At 33.6% G+C, this 27,102-nt stretch overlaps 1 protein-coding gene and 1 non-coding gene across 2 annotated transcripts in view; both read left to right on the forward strand.

Annotated features, from left to right (window-relative positions):
• The window catches only part of TOX (thymocyte selection associated high mobility group box), a 340,045-nt gene that overhangs the window by 250,195 nt on the left and 62,748 nt on the right, over positions 1-27,102 (forward strand). The gene's annotated exons all lie outside the window — the stretch shown is intronic.
• Positions 2,389-2,517, forward strand: LOC126021054 (small nucleolar RNA SNORA19). Its single transcript, XR_007499670.1, has one exon. It is a non-coding gene; the product is annotated as a small nucleolar RNA SNORA19 (small nucleolar RNA).

Genomic DNA, 27,102 nt, shown 5'->3' on the forward strand with positions numbered 1-27,102 from the left:
TGAACATTGACATTCTGGTACAATTCTTTTACATACAACAATTTTTAAAGAAGATTTCCATAAAATAAACTATCTTTATTGAACATGCTATTTCTTTTTTACATTTAATCATTTTAAATATTTATACAGTGCCATCATTAAACTACAGTGAATATACTCATAGTATCTGTCTTCTCATTTCTGTGCCCAGCACCAAACAGATCATAGTTTCTTCTGTATTTTTTCCAATATTTTAGCTTGCTCTTTCTCCATACCATGTTTTCATTTACAATTTATAGCTTACTTATCTACTCTTTTCTTTGCTTTTTCTTCCCTAGTAAGTACTTCATATAACTATATAATGCTCTCATTGTATTTTTATCATTTCAAAGTATTTCAGTTTTTATCACTGTTTTGTGCTTCATAATTCAATTAGTAGTCTTCTGTTAAGAAATAAATTATTTTCAGTTGCTTACTATTTCAAACAGTGTTGCAGTAATGAACTTAAGACAGGTCCAAGGAGATAGCTCAAGTGCTAAGGCAAATGCCTATCTTGTGCAAAGTCCTGAATTAGATCTTCATACTCTGCATCTCCCCACTGCACCACCTGGAGTGGGTCTGTTGGAATCTGTATTCCACTGATATATCTCTGCTGGGAGTGGCCATAGGGTCCGGCACATCACTGGTGAAGCAATCATCAGAAACAAAAGAAGAAAACCCCAAACCCTCTATGGCTATTGCATATAAGTGCAAATGCTGTAAAATCCAGATGGTACATATTTATGGATTTATCATATAATAGATTGCCAGTGCTATTATATATGTGTTTACATTTTTGTTGTCTAAATATAAAAATATCTTCTAGCTTTAACCTTATCAAAAATTTAAAATTTTGTCAACATAATCAGGGAAAAGCCAATGGAAGTATTTATATTATGAATAAATGTCTATATGTATGGAAACTGTTAGAACTTATGTGCTATGGATTAAGATAAATGCAAGAGTACTTTTTTAAATTGAACCACCTATAATCTCATATATTAAATGAAAAGTTTATGTGAGCCTTTAGTTTGAGATGCCTCTTCTATTATAAAGTAAATTTACTTACATATGTAAGCCTGCCTCCATATTTTCTGTTCTATAGTTATATGATTCCCACATTAATATTCTGTTGTAGTGGCTTTTGCACTGTTTTAATATATTTTATTGTCTAGTAATGAGTCTTTTCTTAATGTTCTTCCTCATTGCTATTTTTATTTTTAGGTGAACTTTTTTTTTTCTGGTTTACTGTTTTTTGGGGGCCACACCCGGTGATGCTCAGGGATTTCTCCTGGCTATGCACTCTGCAATTGCTTCTGGCTCAGGGGACCATATGGGATGCCAGGGATCAAACCAAGGTCCTTCCTGGATCCACCCTGTGTAAGGCAAACCCCCTAATTCTGTGCTATAGCTTCAACCCCAATTTTAGGTGAACTTTAAGATAATTTTTCACTCATAACCATAAGTATCTATCATTCATTATTAGATAAATAACAGTGATAGTACACTGAACTTATAAACTAACTTTAAAAAAATCAACATCTAGGGCCGGGCGGTGGCGCTAAAGGTAAGGTGCCTGCCTTGCCTGCGCTAACCTTGGACGGACCGCGGTTCGATCCCCCGGTGTCCCATATGGTCCCCCAAGCCAGGAGCAACTTCTGAGCACATAGCCAGGAGTAACCCCTGAGCGTTACTGGGTGTGGCCCAAAAACCAAAAAAAAAAAAAAAAAAAATCAACATCTAGTCAATTGTTTACAACTGATGGTCTGTAGACCAGTGTGGCAGATGTAAAAGTTTGAAAATCATTGATCTTATCATAATTGATCATATTCTTTAAGTACCTGATAAGCTTTTCCATTTATTTTGTCTTTTGGTGAAGATTGGTAATGTCTTAAGGTTTTTTTTTTACACATTTTTGCATATTCCATATTGCTCTTATAGAGATGTTTCTTTCATCATATATGCTATTTCACTTGGAAACTTTCTGAAATAGCAAGAATGAAATACAGCATATTGGAACAATCATCAGGAATAAATTATGATACATAAAATGCTGTGTGAAATAACTAAAGCTTCAGCATGTAATTCTGAGCAAGGTCTCCATCACAAGAGTGTGTTCTAGATTGACACATGGCTTCATATTCCAAACAACACCCATGTTTCTGAAAATGCCCTTTCGTAGATAATGACTTGAAATTATATTATTATATCATGTATAATATATAATATTATTATATTACTCTATTATTAAATATTATATATAAGGGGTCTCAAACTCGCGGCCCGTGGGCCATTTGCGGCCTGTACAACATTTTGTGGCCCGCACAACATTTTGTGGCCCGCGGCCGGCCTTCAAATATCGCAGTATTTGTGCACATTTCATTGACCTGCTTTCTTCTGTTCATGTGAGCAGTGTTATTTCTCATGTGCTATATAATAGTTGAAGGCTAATTAGCAGTATGACTCCATAGTGATACTGCCAGTCTCCTTCAGACAGTTTTGTCAGATTGCCTGGGCGAATTACAAATCAGAATGTTACCAGCACCTGGTTGGTCATTTAGTATTTCTTGTTAAAGAGTCTAGGGTTTAAAAGATTGTGTATTTGAAGAACATAGGTAATTCTCTGTCACTAGTTGAAACCATAGGATTGGGGGTTGGTAGCTTTGGATTGGACTTCCAGCTCCATATTGTACAAGTTCTGAACCATCTCTTCCCCCTCCCCATGAAAAATGCTTGTCCATGCGTGTGTCCATGCTTGTCCATCCTCTGTCCCCAAATGGGCCTATTTTTATTTCTCATGGTTGACATTATACTATTATCTCATCAAAAGTACCGAATAATTACCATTATGACTGACCTTGTGTCTTTAAAAAAACAAAACAGGGCCCGGAGAGATAGCACAGCGGCGTTTGCCTTGCAAGCAGCCGATCCAGGACCAAAGGTGGTTGGTTCGAATCCCGATGTCCCATATGGTCCCCCGTGCCTGCCAGGAGCTATTTCTGAGCAGACAGCCAGGAGTAACCCCTGAGCACTGCCGGGTGTGACCCCAAAAACAAACAAACAAACAAACAAAATAAAACAAAACAAAACAACAAATATCGCAGTATCGAATAATCGCAATAAAAATCGCATTAGTAAGAAAAAAATCGCATTAAACATTCGCATACCCTGAGCAGTTCCGTTCGGGGTATGCAAATGTTTAGTGCGATTTTTTGCGATTTTTTTCTTACTAATGCGATTTTTTTATTGCGAATATTCGGTAAGCGAAATTTCTTAGGCGGCCCTGCCTCACCCTGACTTTGCCTCCTGCGGCCCCCAGGTAAATTTAGTTTGAAACCCCTGATATATATTATTATTATAATACATATTCACAATATTGTTAGAGTGACAACCAGGCCAATTTGTATAGTTAATTTTATAAGGTCTTATTGAAATGGTTTTAGGAATTAACTTTAACAATTAATTTCTAAATTGATGCAGAAAATATACCTGATTACAGCATTCCAGGTCTGGATGACGCTTGTTATCCACTTAAGCACTTTTTATCACAGTGACAGCAATAATTCATAAATATCTCAACCAAGGACAGATAAGTGAAAACAAATTGAAGAATATTTTTGGCTCTTATAGACAGCACAGGCACCTACTATTAACTAAAAAAAGGGTTGCTTTTTGTTTGTTTTAAGGCCACACCCAGTAGTGTTCAGTGTATCATAGGCAGTGATGAAATGTTGGCATCTGAACCTTCTTTTTCTATAGTAAAAGTGCTCCAGCCCATTGGTCTATTTCTCTTGCCATGTTTTACTTTTCCCTTTTAATAACTAAGTAAATTATTGAATTATTTTTATCAAGTAAACTTTGCTGTGCATGTAATACAGCATTCTATACAAGATTGGTAATACATCACCAAATGGGATTCCACACCATGTTAAAATGACCCAGAAAAAATATGACTTTCTAAATATAAGGATATTTATACCAGTTTTTCTGCCACAAGTGCAACAGGTAGGTTTCAGAGAAGTCTACTATAATCAAAGAAAATTACATGCTAACTAATTTGTTTTAAATGTAGCTAGTAGTCATAAATTTTTCCTTTTATCTTCCTTTCCAATAAACAAAGCAATAGAGAATGTAATGTGCATTAATTCTGCACCAAAACTAAACACTAGACATGATCTAAGAACCCTTCCTCTGTTGTTATGTTTAACTACCTTTACTATCAAAAGACACTTCCACAGGTTAATACTCTTTTCAGTTTGTCTTATTTTTCTGTCTCTAGAGGACAAATAATGCCTGCAATTTACCAAACACTTTGAAACATTATTGGGATATTAAGGATACATTCTCATGCATGTTTGGAAATAAACATTTTTAGCACATGTTCAGTTTTAAATACTTCATTATAGTGTCAGTTGATAAAGTTAAATGTGGGGGAGTTTATTTACTGTGCATATTATTATGCATGCAAATAATCTGAAGAGAATAATTGCAGCTAGGAATTCTCAAAGCATTTTTAACAAAGCTAAAAGATATTTAGTTAAGCAAAGGTCAACGTGAACCTTTATAAAATAAATGGAGAAAGAAAAATGTAAAAACCTTTGTAGGACAGTAGTAATTCAGGGCAGGACCAAGACTGCAGAATTAAGACTGTTTTTATAAAAATGTCTTAAAGAAACCCCTATAGTTCCAGTGGTTTGTGTAGTCTCGGTGTTTAATTAACGCTTAAACACCACAATTTTGGTAGGAGTATAAGAGAGCTTGCTATGCCTGCAAAGCTCTCTGACAGTCTATTGTAATGCATTTCAACCAACATATAAATCATTTTGCAGAGACTAATGATTTATTACTGGTATAATGAACTTCACAGGCATCAATACATTAGTATCCATTTTGAAAAGAAACTTGTCAGGTCCCATTGGAATGATGATCAGTTTACTATTGTTATTAATGACCCTGATCAGCTCTGTAGATCTATGAATAACCTTTTTAAATGACAGAGGCCTTCCATTTGGGGAGAAAAATCAATGCATATGTAAAGTAAAAGTATATACTGTTCCTTTTCTAATTCCTTGATCAATGCCTGGGATTGTTGTCAGCTGTCAAAATTTAAAGCCACAAATTTATTTTAAAATTTACCCTATTAAGATGCGAGCAAATACAGCCTGAAAGGATATTGTCATCTCAATTGCTTGTCTCCATGTTACTAAATTATGGTGTTTTCTTTCTTTCTACTTGAAGCCTCAGTTGGATCCTGGTGGTTTGACTAAAATAGAAATTACCATGTTAGGGTTTTTTTTTCCCTTAAATGTTCAGTGATGTCAGACATTTGACCTGTAAGGCTTTTAAAACTGACCTTGTGGCTTCTTTCCATTCATTAAACTAGAACCTTTGCTCTCTTGTCATAAAAGATAAATGAAGAATCACACAATCTTTGTTTAAGAAAAGATATATTGTTTACATTAATGTAGATTAAGTGGAAAGATACCAATTATTTTTCAAGTCAATCAGATGTCTTATTTGAGGTTGAAATTTATCCCCCATTTTTTTCTTCTTATAAAGTTAGTGGAATTTGTGCAACAATAACACACAATGAACAATTTTAACAGAAATCCCACATTCCATACTTGGTCTGCTTCATCAAACACAAAAGTTTTAAATTTGATCTTTTTTGTTTGGTAAAAGATATAAACTGTGAATTAAAATGATAGTTTGAATTTTATAAGACTCTTCCTATGATTAATTTCTCAGAACAGGTTGAAGTTTTTGAGAAAAAATGTTTATACTAGGGAGTTATTTGTAAATTTAGAAATTAATTTTAAAAAGAGAAATAAAAGAGAAAATAAAATTTTCTAAATTAAGCATCTTAATTATTAGCCATTTCCTAAAATAATAAAATATATTTTACTTATGATGGAAACATTTAAAAATTTAATGAGCCACATAAAATAAAGTACTTTAAACATTTTTTTATCTGAAAGAAAATGGAATGAGCCAGTAAATTTTCCTTAATTTTCTTGTGGAGGAAACCTATTACAGAGTTTAAGGCATTACTGGCTTTTTTGTCAGACTGTCCAAGCTTGCATGTGGCAAAGATTGGTCCTTATGTTGACCAGTTTTGGGAACTTCAAAATCTATGTTGATGGGAACCACAGAGTCAAACACTGAGTCTGACTCTGTAGATTATTGCTTTGTTGATAAAGCAATTGGAAGACAGCTTGCTGAGAACCAGGAATCATAGATATAAACACAATGCAGGTGATTCCATCATGGGACTTTACGCACTCTTCTGCTTTCCCTCAATTAAACACCTTGAACAATATTACAACTTTAATCAAAACCTGATATTGAAAGTATGTCAGGAAAAATAATTTTTCATCAACCCTCTAAATTCTTCACTGATACCAGTGCACTAAAATATGGAATAGCAGAAAAAAATAATTTATTTGTATATGTATCCATGAAGTAGTAAATATATGAGACAACACAACTATGCAGGACCTTTCTAGGCCATCCTGAGCCTGAGAGAAAGGAATCAGAGGTCTCTGAGAAGCCAGAGAAAGATGAAAAATACACACACTTGTAAACTATTTGCATTGAGATAAATTTTTCTAATGTAAAAGTTTATTTTTAATAATTTCTTCCTGTAATGGGACTTTACCTAATTTTTTAAGCTGTTAAATAAGGGGTAAAGGACTTCTTTTACCCATCTGGGTCCTAATTTTCTTCAGTTTAAAACTATTCACAGAAAGCCCAAGTGCTCAAGTCACAGATCTTGCACCTCCTCCTAACTAAGTGTTTTTGTTTTTTGTTTTGTTTTGTTTTTTGGGCCACACCCAGCAGCGCTCAGGGGTTACTCCCGTCTATCTGTTCAGAAATAGCTCCTGGCAGGCATGGGGGACCATATGGGATGCCGGGATTTGAACCAACCACCTTAGATCCTGGGTCAGCTGCTTGCAAGGCAAACACCACTGTACTATCTCTCTGGCCCCTAACTAAGACATTGTTATCTGTACCTTGAGGTGTGGACATTTTAATTATTTTGAGGACTCCATTTTATATCCACAAATAAAAACTTTACAGAACACTTTGAAAAAAAACCTAGAGTTACAGTGGCATCATTCTGACTTCTTGCTGTTGCATCATGTACATCTTTATAACGTGATTCATTTCAATTAGTCTTTATTTTATCCTGAGCTTTTATAATGTTTTTTTTACTATAATTAAATTTTCTGAGTGTTCTCAAAGGAACTGTGTCTGTTGCTAATGAAAACAATGTGACTGAATGCAAACAGGTACACTCAGCCACCCTTGCAAAGTTGGGATCAGCCTCAATGAAACTTATTTTGTCACATTCTCATAAGTAAGCCAAAGCTAATGTAAACTCAGCATCACAATAAAAAAAACCTGATCACTACAAATGATGTTCATCACATTTTGAGATTGTTTCTTTTCTTATTTTTGCCCAATATGAGCATGTCTGCTCATAGAAATGAAAGATTTATACAGCACATGGTATAGAATAATCCATAAAGAAACTATGATTTTAAACAAAGGGTATGGCTTAAGAAAATATCTTTTCCCCTAACTATCTTATAAATATGTTGCCCATGTCCTAATGATGCTGTTTATCCTGTATAGAAAGAAATTTCCTCTTTTCTTCTAAGTTCTCTTCTGACTAGTTAGGCACATACACACAAACATAAAAAAGTTACTAGCTACCCAGATCAGTGAAGGAAAGACATTTAATGGTATATAAATGAAGAATTTATATAAATAAATTCTAAAGTAAATATGTCAATTAACATTTTATATTCTTGATATAACAAATAGGAGAGAGCCTTTGGGCGATCACATGACTAAGAATGATTTAAATGTCAAAACCCAGATGATCTGTAACTAGGTGTCTGCCATATTGACTTAAAGTTAGTTTTGGAGATGAAGTTCAATTTGAGTAATCTTTATCCTTCTGTGTGGTTAAGATAAGAAGTTTTTCTTAAAGCCTGCAAACCTTTAATAATCATTGCATGTTTTCTCTCTTTCTTTTTCTCTCTCTCACACACACACTATTTCTGAATATCTTAGAAAAGTCTATTAGAGCATTTTGGATTGTTTTCTCTATTATTGTTTTCAGGATCTGTACCAGGTCATCATTAAAAAGTTGCATGAGTAGGAAAATTGGGTTCAACTCTCTTTCTCGATTACAGGAACCTCAGACAAGTTATTGTATGTTTAGGTGTTGGCCATTGGGTTACTTTAAAATCATTAACTATTACACCTTTTCTATTGTACCAACACATTACAAGATTGATGAGAAGTAGAAATAAGGCATATTCAAATCGCTTATTCCAGACACTGTGGAGTTTTTACATACAAACCATTTTTAAAACTAGTATGTAACCTCTTGTACTCCAACTTGACAGTTTTCAGAATGGGTTCTTGCCACTCCTCACAGAAATAAAGATGATAATAATATTTTTATACAACAAAATTTATTTTAGAGGACAGTTCTTTATTAAAAACATTCTTCTAATTGGTTCAGTGTTAAAATATTAGCAAAAATAGTAATTATTCATTTTTGTAATGCACTTATTGAATATAAAAGTTGATAAATCTCTGTCATCTATCACATTGAAAACACTTTGTTGAAGACACAATTCTAAAATTAAAGTACCATTGTTTGAAATTTATAGCTCAACTCTCCTTGTTTCCCCTCACCACAGCCCTCCATCTCTGTTCCAGAGACTGTCCTCTGCACAATACCCCCTCTATAAGAGACCCACAATAATTATTTGTTGACAAACCTAATTGAGTGGTGATATGCTGCCTACAGAAACTGACTGATGTATCAGTCACATTGTAGTGTGGTTTAGTACATAAATAGTTCATCAAAATATAGAAATGAATTGATGGAAAAGAATACTCTTGGTTTTTATAATAAATGTAATTGCTTCTCACATAATGCTGTAACAAATAGTAATCATTTTACCTTGATCTCATGAAAATGTTACTTGTAATAAGACTCAAAGACAAACTTAAGTATATGTATGTACTTTTTCAACTCAATATTTTTGCTCTGAGTTTTTTCACTGTTCCCAACACAATACAGTACTATTGCTTTTATTTTAGCATATTTAGTTTTAAAATGTTATTCAAGCATAAAGACAAATACCAGAATTTCAAATTAGTTAGTGAACTATTATCCACTAAGATCACAATCAGTTGTCATCATTCTAGTCTGTTCTCATGATTACTCCCCCCAACTAATAGCTATAAAAGTAGTCTTCATTTCTTCAGGCTGGAGTGATAGTACAGTGGGTAAGCTGCTTGCTTGAATGTGGTTGACCTGGGTTCAATCCCCAACAATCATGATATGTCTCCCAAGCCCTGCAAAAAGTGATCCCTTAGCACTGAGCATCACTGTCTGTGGCACAAAAACCAAACCCAAACTAGAATAGTCTCCATTTGTTATGACCATAATATATTCCTAATATTTTCCCATATTTAATTCTAGCAACTTCTTGAAGTAGATTTTATTATCTCCCAGATTGCATATAAGGAATTCATACTCAAAAATGCTATATAATTTGTCAATACCTCTTGAGCTTTGTGATTCCTACTTCTACAATATCATCTTTGACCTGTCCCTTGGGATTAATATGACCAAGTAAGAGTAATTCAAATGTCAAAACCATCTATTCTTTAACTAGATGCCTGCCATATTGACTTAAATGTTTGTTCTGGAGATGACCCTAAATCTGGATAATCTTCATCCTTTTACATACTTAAGATAAAGCCTGCAAACCTTTACTGACTATTACATACACATGGATGCACTTGCATATACAACGCACAGCTTCTGAACATCTTAGAAAAATCTACTAGAGCACATTGGAGTGGCCTATTACCCATTGTAAAACAGAAATGGTTATTTTCCTAGACAGAAGCAACTCGCAAGCCTATCTATCTGTTCTCCTCTGACTCTGGGGGTACCTAAATGTATCAGCCTCTACACACAACATCCCATGCCTCAGAAATTATATCTTTATGCAGAATAGTAGCTGTGTACTCTGTGCTAGCTCTCTACAAAAATGAGTTTCCTGAAGGACTAGTCTTTCTTTTAGAATTTTCTGTGATAGAACTAACAGTTTTTAAAGAGTGAAGAAAAAAACATAACCACAAATCTAGAGTTTTCCTTATAAGAAAGAGAGAAAAGTATTAGAAACAGGTTACCTCTCTGCCCAGAAGAAATTTTAAATACATGTGGTTCTTAATGTAGAAAACATTTTAATTTATGGAATATAATAACTTAAAAATGTGTATTGAGATTTGTTAAAGACAGTTAATCCAGTAGCTCTTCATTTGTTTTGTAACTTATAAACATCAAACCTAAGGTTTGATTTTATTTCTTTTCATTTTGTTTGTAAGAAAAACTTTTGTACAACCTGCTCTCTTTATTTTTGCAGAAAGTGTAATGTATAATTTCTGAAATCAACCACAATAAAGTCTTTATTAGACATCTAAATTTCATGGTTGATCACTGTTGAGAGACATATATAATTTTAATCTTTAATATACTTCTCTATAATAAAATAGCTGTGATTATAATATGTTTCTTATGTCCTCAGATTCACATAGTTGGAGTATTTCTTTTGATCTTTAGGCAGGGTTTTAAAGAGGTTTTCTTGGAAAAGGAAAATATTCATTTAGAGAAAATTAATTTTTATTATACTGGAAGAGTATCTGACTTTTGTTTAAAATTCTGTCAAACCAAAGAAAAAAAGAAAAAAGGCAAATTTTGTCAAACTTGAATGTAATTTCTAAAATATATGTACTGACATATTTTAACTATGATTACAAAGTTATCTAACATAAATTGTTATTAAAAGTAGACATTTTTGCTACCTTTCAAATAGTCCAGTATGCTTTCTGTACCAAATTTTAAACTATCAAAATATTATTGATTCTACAAAATCTTAATTGAAGATCTATGCACACTAATATAGTTCTTACTGGAAATGAGATTTTATTTATTTTTTTAGGTTACATTTGCCCAAACAATTCTTATGTGAGGATCTATCTATAGGCAAGAAATATAAACTTTCAGCAAATGCCTTTACAAAGACTTATTTTCTTTTCAGTCAGAAGAGTGCTGGAGGCTACAAAAAGGCCCTGGGCATGTGGATTCAAAAAAGGAACAGAAAAATAGAATTCTTATTAAAGAGAAACCATGCTGACTGTGTCAAACCAAGAACACATTGCTCCAGCATGGCTGTTATGGAATAGAATTTGATTGATGATTTTTCTATTTTCAAATGACATGATTTATCCCAGCATTCATCTAAGTATTGTGCAATTATTTCATAACAAATTAAAAAAGAAAAATGGGTCAACACCATTGATTTTCAAGATGATTGGGAAGAAAGATGGTAGTTCTCAGAAACTTTAAATTTCTTTGATTTCCCGCAAATTTACTTTGAGATTTAAAAAATAAATTCCTATTATAGTATTGGATTCTTTCAAAAAGCAAAGCTTGATCTTCACCATCCTACCATATCGTAATGTTTTGATGATAGTATTATCCCAGGGAGGGCAGAGGAAATTCTAGATTTCTTTTTCCCTTTCCTTTGTAACCACCTGACTTTGAGTCATTGCTGGTTTCTGCCTTCAAGTGAAGAAGGTGAAAGAACTGTTATTTGAGACGGAATAAACTAAAAATCAAGTGCACTGCTAGTGGAGAGTTTCAGAATGGAATTTTTCTAAAACTTAAGTGAATTCATACGTATAGTGGACTCAATGCCCAGAATCCTTGAACACTAGTCTATATTTGATCTTCTTATTCTGCTTCTGCTTTGCAAAAATATCAGCACAGCTTTTAAAAAGCATTTTTTTGTTGTTATCCAGATATTTTTTTTGGTTTTTGGGCCACACCTGGTGATGCTCAGGATTTACTCCTAACTATGTATTCAGAAATTGCTCCTGGCTTGGGGGACCATATGGGATGATGGGGATAGAACCAAAGGCCATCCTGGATTAGTGCAAAGCAAGTGCCCTACCACTGTGCTATCACTCGGGGCCCCTGTTATCCACATTTTTGAATGATCAAAACTAAATGTTGTGATCAGATTAAATCTACTTGGATCATTGCCTTATTTTTTTAAAAATAAATTACCAGGGTTCTATCCCCAGCATCCCACATGGTCCCCTGAGACTGTCAGGAGCATTTCTGAGAGCAAAGCCAGTAATAACCCCTGAGCACTGCCGGGTGTGGCCTAGAAACAAACAAAACAAACAAACAAATTAAAAAGAACAAAAAATTGATAATTATTATAGGTGCTCCTCCAAATACTCATGTTTTCATACCTCATATAAAATATGAAAGCAAAACGCATTCTTTCTGTTGTTGGGATTAAAGAATGCTTGATAGACCCACATATGTTAGCACTCTGCATGGCTTCATATTTGCTTTGGCTGATAGAAGCCTATTTTCTATCTGCCTGAAGAGACTGTTTGTTTTGTGAAGTACAAGTTGAAAGAGACTGAATCTAACCTAAAGGATGTTCGTTCAGATCCTTGATTACATATATCTTTGGTGTTGTGAGCTTTATTGGATTATGTGCAGTGTTGTGATTCCGCTAACAGTGTGTGCAAACAGCAGGCGAGGTTGGAGGGTTATTAAAGACTCCTTGATTTTCTATTTCACAAGATGGAGAAAGCAAATACATTTACTATAAGCAGGTTGTACCAGTGCAGAATTAATAAAGTTAGGAAAGGTGATGTTGGTCTGCATATTTCCTCTATCACAACTATAACCAGCAACATTTGTGCCTTTCTTTTCTTCTTTATCACATTTAGTACTGTAAAACTGCATTTCACTCTTCTGTTGCTGTTTTTAATGTCTAAGGATCTTTAGCTTGGTTATTTATAAAGGAATTATTTGGAAATAATATACAATGCTGCTATAAATCCCCCAAGTATATTATAGTAGTAATTAATACAAAGGAAGACAAATGGAAAAATACTTACATAGTGGGAAGCACAATTGTGAAATTTGGTCCCAACCTTAGCTGCTGAGGTTCTGAAACTAGAACATAAATCATTCTATAAATGCAATCTTTTAGTCAAAACATAGTGTCCATAAATATTTTAGCAGCATTTTTGATGCTTTTAATTCTACATCATTTCACTTTGGTTCACTTCAAAGCTAAATTATTAATATGTCTCTTTCTAAAAGTTCAAAATATAATATACTAAGGAGACTTGCCCATTGGAATTCAGACCTGCTTCGAATGGTATACTGCTCATACTTATTTGCATTTCAGAGAGAAAAAGAACTGCCTGTTTAAAACTGACTCTCCTTTCACTAAGCAAAATGTTGGACACATAATATATACTGCACAAAGAGTTGTGGAATGAAAGTCTCCACCATGAGTTTTTATATGGACCCTTAAGTGATTTTACTGTCAACTCTGTAAATGCCTAGTCTTCATGATCACTGCCACTACACATAACTGAGTATCTTTGACTTTCCATCTCTTTAGAAATAGTCCTCGATCCTCTTTGAATTCCTTTAACATCATTAACTCAGTGTAATTGAGTACCGATTTTAAGAAGAAAATAATCAGATTAAAGTAATTCTAACCAAGACATGAATAAGTGTAGTAAATGACATTATTAAATTTTTACTCGATCCTTTATCTTGCCATTTTTAAGTGGAAAAATGGTCAACCAAGTTAGGCATTGCCTCAAATTGCATTTTACACACATATCTTTGAGTCTTGGGCTCAGAGCATTTCAGGTCATGTTTATGTTCTGTTATGTCCTCCAACACCCAAGTTTGGGTGTGATTTCACAAACTCATGCTCATGATGAGACTCAGCATAATCAAAAGTATAGATATATTGACAAATAAACCTATCTATTTTGGTAACCAAGATCTTTAATTTGGGAACCAGGTTATAGTACAAATAAAAAATACAAATATAAATACAAAATATCTATTTTGGGAACTAGTTATAGTATGAGTTATACAGTGTTTGGGTGCCTATCTGACCTGCAGACATTGTTCAATCCTTTATCATGTGTATACAGGAGTACAGAACTAGGATAGCCCTCCACATATGATGCAACCTCTTTTTCACTCCTCTAAAATCTAAGTATTTGATGATGTTTTGCTTCCCCTTAAAATATAATTAACCAGATTAGTTTTTTATTTTTTAAAAAATTACCCTAACATATATTTTGTAGAAACATGTTTATGAAATACCTCTTCAACTAGTTTATTAAAAGAGTCATTCTTGAAAGCTTTAATATTTCAAGTTGAATATACAGACTGAAAAGTAATAATTTGTGAAACAAATCTGTCTTTCCAACATTAATTACAACCTTGGTGATACTGAATTAAAGTGCTTTACTCTTTTGTAATTCATACACTTTGCATAGACTGAGATACCCCGCCCAAGGAAGAAATACTCATTGGGCAAAACCATATATTTTAGAGAATAGAAAGTGAAGCTTAAGAATGATTTGTGATTAGTGTGTCTGGTTAATCTAGAATGAGGTCTACGTCTTCTAACTCAAATTAGAACAAGAGCCATGCCTTTTTAACTCCTTTGTCTCATGTACACAAGACTGATTAAAAAGAAATAACATTAAATATATTAAATATGAGAAACAAAAGGCTAGTACAGGCGTTAGGACACTTGCTTTCTTATATTTACCTTAAAGTTTGTTCCTTGACATTGCATATGGTCACATAAGCACTGTGCCAGGAATAAGCCCTGAGAACTGCTGGATTTGGCCCCCTAATGCCAGAAATTATATTAAATTTATTTCACTGAAAGAATCTTAATATAAATTATTCTAATCTGAGGCAGGAGCGATAGCACAGGGGTAGAGTAATTCTTTGCACACGGCTGACCCAGGACAGACCTCAGTTCTATCCCCAGGTATCCCATATGGTCCCCCAAGTCAGGAGCAGTTTCTGAGCACAGAGCCAACAGACCCTGAGCATCACTGAGTGTGGCCCAAAAAAACAAAAACAAAAAATTATTCTAATTTATCATCTAGATATTGTAAATCATGACTTTTATATGTGTGAATATAGTCTTTATACATAGTCATTTAATATATTATTTTATATATTTTAATATAGTCACTTAATTAACATGTTTATAATAATGTTAATATTTATAGTTTTTTGTTTGTTTGCTTTTGGGCCACATCCAGTGATGCTCAGAGTTTATTTCTGACTATGCACTCAGAAATCACTCCTAGCCTGGAGGGCCATATGGAATGTCAGGGGATTGGACCATAATTTGTCCTAGGTTAGTGCAGGCAAGGCAGATGCCTTACCGCTTGTGCCACTGCTCTGGCCCCAATATTTATGGTTTTGATGAACAATTACCACATCATACTACCACCAAAGTGTCCAAGATTCTCCATCAATGTTCTGATATTACTTCCAGTCTACCTTGCCATTTCCCCAACCATGATTGGTAATCTCAGTTTTATAATCCAAGGCTAAGGATTTATCCTGTTTATTCCAGTATATTCCTTTTGGTTTCTCAACATATAACAAAAAAAAATCAAATCATCCAGTATCCCATTTTAAAAGGAAAATACTATATCCTTTAATTACAATCAAGTTTCAACTAACATTTCATTTTATAGTTATAGTTCTTTATCTATTCATTTATCATTTCACATTTGGGTGTTTCCACATTTTATCTATTTTCAAGTAACATAGTGTACATGTCTTCATATTAGTGTTTTGGTGTTTGCGAGTAGATGCCAAGAAGTAGAATAGTTATTCCATACAGAAACTTACTCTTGCTTTTTCAAGAAATATTCTACTATGGAAACTCATAGCTTACAGAATGTACCAATGCTCTATTTTATGTTGTTTTACTATCCTAGAATATTTTTATTATTTTATTTTACTATTATATTATTTTTATTATATTACTATTAAATTTTAATATTCTAGAATATCTAGAAAAGCATGATAGAATAAATTTTCTGATTCTTCATTGCTATAGAATGTGCACTAGGGTTGAGCTAAGAACATCTTCATGGGAAAATGCAATGAAAGAAAAAAGCATCCTTAAGGTTCTTCGGTGACAAAATAGGTGTTTTAATGATGGGCAAAGTCTGAACAAACAAAGACTATGAAATGTTTGTTCCTATGTACGGAACCAATATTTATTTTACACAACATATACAAAATGCCAGCAAAAATAGTCTGCTGTGTAGGCTTGCCATGTGTGTGACATAGAAACACTGACACAGATCTTAGTCTCAGCACTAAGAAAATACTATGGAAAGTCACTGTGAACTGTGATTTATATTTAAATATCTTCTATGTGCTCCTTGTCTCCAAGAACAGATGAAAAGTAGGAATTGAGTGTTTAGATAGAGCCTTCAGAGTAGCAAAGATAAGGACACAATCTGCAAAGGTCTCAGTGATAAGAGGAATTCCAGCCTTCAATGCTGGGCATCCTGCATCTAGTATTCTTTGCAACATTCTTTTCTAATCCGAAATATTTTTCATGACAGTTCTTAAATTAAAGTGGACAAAATTAATTTTGCTTTTAGCATTGTGCAGTACCTATTGTGATTTTTCAGACAACCTTTTTAAGAATCGAGTCTAATCCAAATGGACTTTCTTTTTTCAATAGAGAGTAGATGATTCTCCTTCGTGGCTCTGATTTTCTAATCTTGACTCAGAAATGTCTCAAGTAGGTGACTGTAGTTGCCATTGTTACCTTCATACTCACAACATTTTAGGAAGCCAAAATGTTCTCGAGAATACAAATAGCCCTACCCACATGTACACAAAACATTCCTTATACTTTTCTTTTTCCAAAATAAAAATGTCATCATTCTGAAAAGACATTACTGTATTGTTTGGAAACTAAAATATTCTCCTAAAACATTTAAATACCACATCTAAAAAGTCCTCATGGAAAAACAAAAACATGCTCAGACTTGTTAACACACTTCTCAGCACTTAGAAATCTGCTAGAATTGATGAGTGGCACAGACGGATGAAGTTCTTACAGTAAACTCACTAGCCAGGTAAAAAAGAACACTGTGGAAGTTTGTTTGCCTTCAGTATGATTAATGGCAGGGCCCGGATCCTGTCACACTTGGCCAACAACAGGCCCTCATCTATCATGGTGAAAAAGCTTCCTGGCATTCAGGTTGTGTATTCCTTTCAGAAGGGACAAATCATTCAAGGAATTTCTGGTCTCTGGTCTCTGCTCTTAAGCAGATTGTGAAAGAGAAATATCCTATATTCATGGAACTTCTAACCTATAGTCTAAACATAATCTTTCTCATGAGCAAATAAAAAAGGCAGTCAGATATTCTAATTGTATACCTGTATGGATTATATATTGGTATCTTACACATATTTTATCACTTTAGTTCCTTAAGAAAATTATTTTTTCAGGTATCAGCTACATGGAGCACTGGGGAATGACAGAAATCCATTGCTAACCTTTTCATTCTCAATCCGATTTATGTGCATGAGATTTAAGGGTTCTGTGAATAACTAATAACTTTCTACATGTAATTATAATATTTGAAATGCAGTAGGATGTCTAATACAGTGCTTTCTTTAACTTTAAAAAAATCAAATAAGCATGTATATTACTGGGGAAATAAGACCAATTCTTTGTCTTAATCTCCTGGACCATGATTAAATCCTGTGTGACCTTTATAGCATAAAGAAGAGGGTTAAAGTTTTGTCAAATCCAGAATCAGAGAAATAGTATAGTGGCAAGTTACTTGCCTTGTATGCAGCTAACCCAGGTTTGATCCCAATACGCCATGTCATAGAAGTGGTGTCTGAAACAGAGCCAGGAGTTAACACTGACCACTGTTTAGTAGAGCCATAAAAAAGCCATCCCTTTTTTTTACACATATTTACAATAGGCAGAAGTTAAAGATTTATATGAGATAATTCAAAAGAAGTTCACATGCAACTTGACATTGTTTTAAGTAATCTTTTACAGCATTAATTTGTTTTAATTGGGAAATATGTTTTAAATTAGAATATAGTCTGCCAAGAGCATCAAGGTTAATCATTTATTTTATTGGTTTAACATATAGAAATTTATTTGAATAAATAGATAAAACAGGATGGGACGTTTTGTTGTTTATTGTTGCTTGCGAATGTCTTAAGTATACTGACATTGCACAGTGAAAAGATCATATATCGCCAGGAAATGCTTTCCCTCTTTCCCCAGGTATTAGTGACTGTATTTGTGTGGGGCTATTTGTGGACGCTCCATTTCTGTTCCATTGACCCAAGCGCTATTCTTTTGTCAATACCATGCTGTCTTCATTACTATAGCTTTGTAGTGAGTCTTGACTTCAAGCAGTGTACTCCCTCCATAGTTTTTCTCTATCTGCAGCACTATTTTAGGACCTTTATTCTTCTATATAAACTTTAGAACTACTTCACCAATAGCTATGAAATAGCTTGCTGAGATTTTATTGGATTGACTTAAATATATATATAATTGAGAACTGACGTCTTAACACTCTTGAGCCTAACAATCTATGAAGATGTTGCTATTAATCTGGATTCCCCTCCCTCTATTTTAAACCAGTGTTTGCAATTTTCTGTATAAGGTCCTATGTTTTGCTATAATTGTGCCTCTTTAATTTTTGGTTTACTACTATAAGTAACAGCTTAAAATTCCAACTTTATTTCTCACTGCTGATATATAGGAAAGCATTATATTTTGCGATTTTTACTATGGTGTCTTATTGTTTCCAAGAGATATTTTGATTCTCTAATTGTCTATAGGCAATGATATCACCTGCATTGAAACAATTATAGTTCTTCCATTTTTCATTTTCCTTTATTATGCAACTGAATTAGCTAGGATTTTGAGTATGGAATTGAATGGGCCTGGGGTTTCCTTGTTTTTATCCTTTTTCACTTTTATTTAAACACCATGATTACAAAGTTCTTTATGATTGAGTGTCAGTTTTATAGTGTACACCACCTTTTACCGTGAACATTATCCACCACTAATATCTCCCAGTTTCCCTCCAAACCTCTCTCCCAAACTCTCCATTTTACTTCCTTCTTCTTTATTTTTCTCTTTTAGACATTGTGATTTGCATTATTGTTAATGAAAGAGAGTATCGTGCATATCACTTTATCTCCCTTCAACACCCAGTTATTGTCCTTCTTGTTATTAGTCTTAAAGAAAACATCTTGTTATCTTGTTTCTCAACATAATGTCTGAAGTTATCTATAAGAGGTTTTAGTGATTTTTTAAATAAAACTTAAAATTTAAATTCCTATTTTGCTAAGGGTTTCTCTGATGAATGGGCTTAGTATATTTTGTCATTTCTTTTGCTCTATCTACTGATGTGATCTAATGATTTTCTTCTTTTTCAGCCTGTTGATGTGCTAGATTACATTGCAAGAGTCTCAAATTAGTCTTGATACCTAGAATAAGTTGTGTGTATTTTTTATTTCCTTTATACAGTGCTTTATTTTTTATTATAAATATTTTACAAAGGACTTTTGTATTCACATTCATGAAGATTATTGTTTTAATTTTTATTTATTTTATTATTTATTTTATTTTATTTATTATTTATTTGTTTATTTTATTATTTTTGCAGTGTTTATTATGCATTGAATATGATTATGTAGCCTATTAAGGACATTCTTCTGCTTTAAATTTTTGGGAATATTATTTATTCTTTGCTGTGCTTAGAGTTAATATTGAAAGCTTGTTATTTATTTCTGATATTGTTATTTGTATATATTTTGGGGTTTTGACTAGCAGTTTATCTACTTTAAATTTCTTTTAAAAATCCTTTTATTAATTTGTTTTGAATCAACATAAAATACAGTTAAAAGTTTTTCATGATCGAGTTTTAGTTAGGCAATGTCCAACACCCATCCCTTCAAAATTAGTGCACATTTTCTGCCGCCAATGTCCCCAGTTTGCCCTCCTCTCTGGCCTCCCCCTAACTCCACCCTGAAGATATTTGGTAAAGAATATTTTTAATGGTTGGGTCTTTTATTTCTTTTTATCTTCATTGATTTCTCTTTTTTTTCAGTTTTTTTTCTTTCACTAGACTTAGGCTTACTTTGTTCTTTCATCTCTTTTCCTAAAATGAAGGTATAAGTTACAGCTTTCATCTTTGTGTGTGGATTAAATGTTTTATTAATGAAATAGTTATATAATAAAAGATGTATGTTATTGTTTGCATCAGTACCAAATATGTCATACTTCTACTAATTGCATTATTATTAGAACTTTCTTTAATTGAGACAATTGGCACATAGCATTATGTAAGTTTCAGAAATATGACTGTGTTCAATATGTGTATATAACATGAAAATATCCAGCTAATTTTTATCCTCTTTTCATTGAATCATTGAATGGTATATGTTTCCTTCTTAAGTACTGTTATTTTCTGCATATTGTTACAAAATGTGTTGTTACACTTTTATTTTCACTTAATTCTTTGCTGAGTTTCTAGTATATTACAAATTTCTAAATAATTTGCATGCACCTTAGACATTTCTTTTTTTCCAAAGTGTAGAAATGGTTCACTTTAGTTGACAATAGCATAATACATTGACATTATGTACATTGCTACCATATTCTTAACACCCATCATCCCATAGATACAGAAATGAAAGTTTTTATTTTCTTACTGAGAAGAATCTGTAGACTCTATTCCCATAACTTTCCTAAATACAATGCAATTTTGTTAATTATAATCACTGTATTGTAATTTCATTTCTAGTACATTCCCCTTTTAATCTTAGACATTTCATCCATTAGATTTTGAACAGTTTTGAAAACCAGAACATGGTATAGTTCCACATTAGCTAATGAACTCTATCATACTTGGTGGGTGGAAGCCTCTCACTATTTCCCCTGCTTAATTAATAGTACTTGGGGATTGCAAGAAGAAAGTTTCTCGGGGCTGGAGCAGTGGCACAGTGGTAGGACGTTTGCCTTGTGTGCAGCTAACCTAGGGCAGATCGAGGTTCAATCCTCTGGCATCCCATATGGTCCCCCAAGCCAGAAGTGATTTCTGAGCGCATGCCAGGTGTAACCCCTGAGCGTCACCGGGTGTGGCCCAAAAACCAAAAAAGAAGAAAGAAAGAAGTTTCCCATGAGTCCACCTAAAGTACCCTATTGTCAGCTGATGATTCTGTATCATAATATCTGAGCATGAACGTTAGTAAATAAATCAATGAACAATACATAAAATCCTTGGGAGATCTGGGAGCTTTATCAAATAATTCTGCAATACAACTGCCAATGTGTATCTCTCCTTTATGATCCCAGTTGATCAGTGTGCTTAAATTTGGCAGAGAGCAGATCATAGAAAGACAAAAAAGCTTCCCTTACCATGTAAATTTTGATTGAAAGGGGAGTAAAACCTTTCAGAAAAACTGCTTCATGACTTGCCATTCAAACATGAGTTTGTGAACCAACCATTTTGCACTATCTGCACCATCTTATTAGAAATGCCAAATCCCAGGCACTTGCAAAAATTCCCTGAATCCATAGGATTATACACTGACAAAAATGCCTAGGTTAGAAAAGAGGGTCCTACATTTGATAGGCTTGAAGAACACGTTATTTATACCTGAGAAGTTTGTCCTTGAAACCAACATATAAATCTTTGTTCATGTTGGCCACTCGTCTTTTATTTCCCCATCCTCAATTTCTAGTTCCCCTGGCTCACATGTCATCCAAAATATTTAGAACATCAAAACAAGACCATTTAGTACTTAACTGCCTGTGGATCACATGATGATCACATGATTAAAGGAGACATGGAACATAAGCCTCCTCCCCTCCAGAGATAGCAACCTGTCCCATTGTATTTCTTTTGGGGGTTGGTTTATTTATTTTTTTTACAAATTTTTATTTATTTTAAATAAAATGTATTATTTAACTGAATCAATATGAGATACACACTTTCAGAGTTGTTCATAATTGAGTTTCAGTTATACAAAGTCCAAAAACCTTCACCAGTGCACATTTCCTTTCACCAATGTCCCCCTGACCCCTTCCCTGCCTGCCTCAGTGATATTTTTCTTCTCTTCTTGTTTCTCTTGCTCTCATTATCTCTCTTTCTCTCTCTCTCATTGTTTCATTTTTAAAAAAGGAAAATATATAAGTATTTGTAGTCTTTAACTAAAATATACCTATCTTGAAAGAAGAAATTAAATATAATGTTAATTTTTGTTTGTTTGGAGGGCCATACCCAGCAGTGCTAGGGGTTACTCCTATCTCTGTGTTTAGAAATGACTTGCGGGGCTTAGAGGATTATATGCAGGACTGGAAATCTAACTGTGGTTGGACACATGAGAGACAAGGGCCATAATTACAATAATATCTCTCTGGTTCCATCTAAAAAGAATTTTATAAAGGTTCTCCTCTTCCATCTTTCCCAAAAGCATTTTTTCTCAAAAAACAAATTGTAACTGGAGACTTCTATTTGCTTCTATAAATGCAAATGGTTGAAAAATGATACAATGGTTTTATATTTAAAAACTGCAAGATAGATATTCCCTCTTGTTCCCTGGTAATAGGCTCTAAACTTTAATAGTGTGTGTTTCTCCTTTTCTTTACTTGATCAATGTAATTGAGATTTTTCCTATTTATTGGAGTTGTCATCTTGTGGTATGTAATTTTGCTCGTGTTATTAAATATATTTTAGACACAAATTGTAAATACAATGCAGAGGCACTGAGAACTTATTTCCATATCATTAAACTACATTTTACCCATGAGCAAGGTGCATTTTTCATAACTTACAAGAAATGCCTTGCCTTGTGGTACCACAATATTTAACATTCTTTAAAAGGTACTTTATTTGATATTGGCATTTTCATTATTTTAGCATCAGCAAATAAGAGAGTGGCAGAGTTCCAAGTATTAGTATATAACTGATCAATTTAAAAGATTCTAATTCTATTCTAAATCATCACTCTGTGATTAATAATTAACATGTTTTTCAGGGCTCAGAGTCACTTTAGAAAACAAATGTACTTGAGTTAAGATTTTTCTCCTGGCATTACTTAGAAGAATGAAACTATAAGCAGTTGTGCCCAAATGTCAATTTGAATACAGCAGGTGTTTCAATATCAATTACTATAACAAATAGTGTTCTGATTTTTATTTTGGTGACATTAAAATGTTTGGTGTTTTCAGCATAGTAATTACATGGATCTTAAATAATTCATCATGTTCAAGCCTAAAACTCTTTCTGTTGACCTTTAACTTTTGAATCGATGCTTAATAAACCAGTCAATATAACTTTTTATTCAATTTCTCTATAAGCACATGCAAGTAAACATTCATTTAACATAGTAATATACATTCCTGTAAACTATATCTCACTGAATATAATTTCTATGTGAATAGACCATATATATATTTCTATGTAATAATATGCAAGTTATATGCAATTTTCTGTAACTGTACAACTAAATGTTCACAATATTTTATTCTTTAAATAATTTTGTCAGTATGTTGACCTAAAATATAGGCTTTTGGGGGCTGGTAAGGTGGCGCTAGAGGTAAGATGTCTGCCTTGCAAGCGCTAGCCAAGGAAGGACCGCGGTTCAATCCCCCAACGTCCTATATGGTCCCCCAAGCCAGTGGCAATTTCTGAGAGCTTAGCCAGGAGTAACCCCAGAGCATCAAACGGGTGTGGCTGAAAACAAAACAAAACAAAACAAAACAAAAAAACAAAAAACGGCTTTTATCTTTTATCAGTGATATTAGTGGAGATGAAAATGATAACATAGTGGGTAGGGCATTTGACTTGTACACAGTCAACCCAAGTTTGATCACTGGCATATCATATGGTCCCCCACGCCTTCTAGGAGTGACTTCTGAGCATGGAGCCCGTAAGCACTGTCCAGTGTGACTGAAAAACAAACAACAACAAAAGATGTTGTTTTGGTTGGGTTGATTTGTAGGTCACACCCAATTATTTGCACTCAGGTCTTACGCTTGGCACCACACTCGGCATCACTCCTGGCAATGCATCATTCCTGGTATTGGTGGCGACATCACATAGGTGCCCAGAATTGAATCCAGTCAGCCATCCTGCCAGCTCTGCTAACTCTGGTCAACTAGTTTTTATTTATTGTTGAATTACCTCAGTGCTCTTACAAAGATATAGGGAAATATGATAAAGTTGTAAATGTCATATTACTTCTAATTTAAAAATAAATCCCTTGGAGATTAAAAACTTAATAAGAAATTAACAAGAGTCCATCCCACCTGACTTCTTAGATTTTACTTTTCTTTCTCTTTTGTCACATAACACTTTTAAAGATCAGAAATATGCATATGGCAACAATGATGTTGTCCACAAATCAGCTAAAATAGTTCACAGTCTCAAGACATACAACTGCAAGATTAACTATTGATAGAAAAAGATGTGCTCTTAACATCTTTTTTTTTTTTGGTTTTTGGTTTTTGGGTCACACCTGGCAGTGCTCAGGGGTTACTCCAGGCTCTACGCTCAGAAATCACTCCTGGCAGGCTCGAGGGATCATATGAGATGCCAGGATTCAAACCACCGTCTTTCTGCATGTAAGGCAAATGCCCAACCTCCATGCTATCTCTTCGGCCACACTTAACATCTTTTAAGATCCACAATTAAAGGGCCTGAGCGATAGCACAAATGGTAAGGCCTTTGCCTTGCAAGCGCTAGCCTAGGACAGACAGACTGAGGTTCCATCCCCCAGTGTAACATTTAGTCCCTCAAGCCAGGAGCGATTTCTGAGTGCATAGCCAGGAGTAATCCCTGAGTGTCACCAGGTGTAGCCCAAAAACCAAAAAAAAAAAAAAAAAAAAAGATTTCACAACTAAAAGAAGATATATTACATTCTAGTCTGAAAAGGATATGTTGAACAAAGGCAGAAGACAATCCAGCATAGTTTTCAAAACAGAATTATATAGCACATAATGCCCACTATGTTAGGAAACCAAATTTAACTAGAAAAATGGGTGGCGAGATTTCTTGGGAAGTTATAAAGTGTCAAGCCCAAAATAAATATTTAGAGCTACTGCTCACTTAATTAAATTCTTATTTTAAGATAGTTTTCTTTTGTCAGAGTAGTGCCCATCAGAATAATTATAATCAGCACATATATTGGCCATCCTGATATAGAAGAACCCTCTGTAGACTATTTTGAAGGCTTAATATTGACTTTGCAAGGGCCCCTTCACAGGACTTTAAGGCCACCCACTCTCCTAATATATTAGCCAGCTCCCACTTTGTAACAGGTAGAAAAGATAGCACTTAATGATGAAATAGATGGGGAAAGTTGTCTTCATCAAATATTGAGTATAATGTGTATAAAGCTCTTCTTTCTGTTAAAAGTTTCTGATTCAAGCACTCATAAACCCATAAAGCATCCATTTCATCTTTTATTATTAAAGGGAAAAGAAACCTATTTTTAAGGCAAGTGAGGTTCAAACAATGCTCCTTCTTGCACATGAATCTACTTTATGTTCTGAGGACATCTCCATTTAGTCTCAAAGTTATAAAGCATTCACATAATTAATCCATGATCTTAACCTAGACACACACTGCATTTTCTACCTTCTCATGCAGAGCTTTGTTTTGCTTTTTTCCCCTGTGAATTACATCCTTTACAAAGAAGGGAATTGACAAGTGGGACAATATAAAGGAAGCTTTGATCAAAATATTAGAGTCTGTTGTTGCTTTAAAGCATAATTTATGTGGTAGCACTTTTAGCTAATGAAATGAATGTTTTAAAAATTCCAGATAAAATTCTCTCGTGTGCCCATAAATGTTTTTAATCACCTAATGAAAAGACTCAAATTATTTTTGAAACATTAGACATTTCTGGGCACTGATAAAATGATCTTTCTATGAATATAGAATCAAATGCTGATGTGTTTTATTTATTTCTTTCAGTTAAAACAACTTGATATTTAGTAATATGGTGAGTTTATAGCCCATCCAATGATTGCAAGATGAAAAATGTATTGATAAAATTGCTGATATTCAAATAAAACCAAACTATTAGTCTATTCTTAGTAATATCATTTAAAAATAGCATTTGATTTATTTGATTACATATAGATTCCAAAGTTTTAGTGAATAAACCACATAATTATAATGCCTTTGCTCAGTTTTCATTTACATTATCTTTACAAATCATTATTTTTATAAATTATATTGCATATTGTCCTTCAATCAAGTAATATGTCAAATGTCAATAATATTGCCTTCAGAGTTAAGTGCTACTCATTTTTATTTTCTAGTACCTTCCTATATCCAAAATAAATCTGACTTCTTGGTGATACCTACTGCAATTTTCATGGAATTCAAATAGATTCCTTCAGTCCCATCTCTGGTTTTGTTGTGTATAGTGCACACTGACCTACAAATCCAAAGTAGTGTAATTTCAACCATTTTATCTCACATATAGAATATCACTCTACACTGTAAACTTAAAACAGAGATAACCTTTTCTGTCTTTATTTCTCCTGGTGTCTTTAATGGCAATTGCACAGAGTGATCCTTGACGATCACTCTTGAAGGGTTCAGGTGACTCTCTGTACTAGGGAGTCAATCTCAGGTCAGCTATGGGTAAGGTAATCAACATACCTGTTATGTTATCACACTAGGTCCTAAAATCATTCACTTTAGGTTCAAGTTTAATCTTCCCCAGAAATCTCTTCAAGCCATTCTTTGTTAAAAATCTAAAAGCATTGACACATACACAGAAACAATTGCAGAGGCAATGTAGTTATAATCTAGGCTTTCTAGTCAAGCAATCAGAACAAATTCCAGATGTTTCACTTGCTGAGTAACTTGACTTTTGATCTTTCACACATATAACAGTATCAACTGGTCACTACAAAGGTTATAGAGGATAGTACTTATTAACTACTTACTACTTTATTTTGTATATAAGGTGGTACTAATAAATATTAAATACTTTAATAAGAACATTTAAGACTAGTGAAGAACCATTGAGAAGTTTGTGCATATTATCTTCTGTTTGACACAAACCAGTTCAAATCA

Source organism: Suncus etruscus, chromosome 10 (genome assembly GCF_024139225.1).
Source record: "Suncus etruscus isolate mSunEtr1 chromosome 10, mSunEtr1.pri.cur, whole genome shotgun sequence".
NCBI classification, from domain to species: Eukaryota; Metazoa; Chordata; class Mammalia; order Eulipotyphla; family Soricidae; genus Suncus; species Suncus etruscus.